Genomic DNA, 2,084 nt, shown 5'->3' with positions numbered 1-2,084 from the left:
CCCCACCACCACCACCACCGCCGCCCTATAACTATTTAGACTCTGAGAAAGGAAAGCCCAAAGGCTTGTGTTGCCTTATGTGATTGTGAAATAAAGGTCTCTTTCCTAGAGGAAGAACTTTGTGAAAACATTTTTCATTCTATATCTGAATAGGTTTTAGTGCTTGTGTGTGTGCATGCAAAGCATGCATGTAGGTATGTGGCAGGTTGGAAAATGGGGGTGGCAAGATGGGGAAAAGATGGAAGAGTAACATTGGTCCATAATAAAGACATATATCTTAAGACCTATATCCCTTTTTTTGGTAATCCTCATTTGAGGATAATTTTCCATTGATTTTTAGAGAGAGTGGAAGGGAGGGAGAGGGAGAGGGAGAGGGAGAAGGAAAGGGAGAGAGAGAAGAGGGAGAGGGAAAGGAGGGGGAGAGGGAGAGAGGGAGAGGGAAGAGGGACATTAATGTAAAAGAAACACATCCATTGGTTACCTCCAGCATGCACCTCAAATGCGAAGCCAGGCATGCACTTTTGACCAAGAATTGAACCCGTGCCTGGCCATTGTGGCTCAATGGTTGTATGTCAACTCGTGAACCAGGAGGTCATGGTTCGATTCTCAGTCAGGGCACATGCCCAGGTTGTGAGCTCAATCCCCAGTATGAGGGCATATAGGAGGCAGCTGGTCAATGATCCTCTCTCATCATCATATCTCTCTCTCTGTTTCTCTCTCTCCCTCTCCCTCTCTCCCTCTCTCTCAATCCGAAATCAATAAAAACACATTTTTTAAAATGTTGGGTCTGGGGACCACACAGGGATCAGTCACGGGGTATAATACACAGCATAAGGAATACAGTCAATGGAATACTACTCGGCTATAATAAAGAAGGATCTCTTACCCTTTGGGACAGCATGGATAGACCTAGAGATCATTATGCTAAGTGAAATAAGCAAGTCAGAGAAAGACAAATACCATATGATTTCACTCCTGTGTGGAATCTAATGAACAAAATGAACTAACAAGTGAAATAGAGATGACTCAGAGAGCAGGCTGACAGCTATGGGGGAGGGGGGAGTGGACATATTCAGGGGAAAAAAGAAAAAAACGCATGGACACAAACAACACTGTGGTGATCACCAGGGGGAGAGGGGAGATGGGCGTGAATGGTGATGGATGGAGATCTGACTTGGGGTAGTGATCGCACAATACAAGTACAGATGACATATAATCGCACAATACAAGTGCTGAAACCTGTATAATATAAATTCAATAAAAAGGGGATTAAAATAAATGATCAGAACACAATAGCATAAATGTATTAAAACTAAAAACTCATAACAAGCCTAAGAGAAAATAAATAGTTATCTAGAAATAGGTGAGATCAGGATGATTGATCTCCCTAATTTCCAAATTTCCAGTAATTTTATTATTTTCATAATTTGAAAATAAAGTGTAAAATTATATGTCAATTTCCATTAGAATTAGAATTTAATATATGCCACTGGAGAAAAAGGAATGTATTTGTGATGCTTTATTATCCAGAACAAATAATAAAATCATACACACACACACACACACACACACACACTGGCTGCTTAACTCCTAATGTTCTTTTATGAATTCCACAAACAAAATTAATTACTTAGGTATGTTTTACATATAACTTCCTAGGTATCAAGGATCACGTCTGTCTTGGTAAATCTGAACACAACAAGACATTAAGCAGCACTCAATAAACAAGTGGGACCACAGGTAGGTAAGCTTATTAAATGTGTATCATACAATGGAAGCAACCCAGGTGTCCATCCATAGATGAGTAGATAAAGAACCTGTGATACATATATACAGTGTAACATTAACCATAGAAAGGAATGAAATCTTGCCATTTGGAACAACATTTGAACCTAGAGCCATGATGGCGATCCTATGACACGCAAACTCATTTTTTTGGTTGATTTTTCTTTGTTCAATGGCATTTAAATATATAAAATAAATATCAAAAATATAAGTCTTTGTTTCACTATGGTTGCAAATATCAAAAAATTTCTATATGTGACACGGCACCAGAGTTAAGTTAGGGTTTTTCAAAATGCTGA

The 2,084-nt window shown here is 39.0% G+C and overlaps 1 protein-coding gene across 1 annotated transcript in view; it reads right to left on the bottom strand.

Moving 5' to 3' along the window:
• Nucleotides 1-2,084, bottom strand: part of RGS22 (regulator of G-protein signaling 22) — an 88,872-nt gene that overhangs the window by 56,870 nt on the left and 29,918 nt on the right. The gene's annotated exons all lie outside the window — the stretch shown is intronic.

The sequence above is a fragment of the Myotis davidii genome, unplaced genomic scaffold (assembly GCF_000327345.1).
Source record: "Myotis davidii unplaced genomic scaffold, ASM32734v1 scaffold497, whole genome shotgun sequence".
Lineage (NCBI taxonomy): Eukaryota > Metazoa > Chordata > Mammalia > Chiroptera > Vespertilionidae > Myotis > Myotis davidii.
This window is presented reverse-complemented; position numbering and strand designations above follow the sequence as displayed.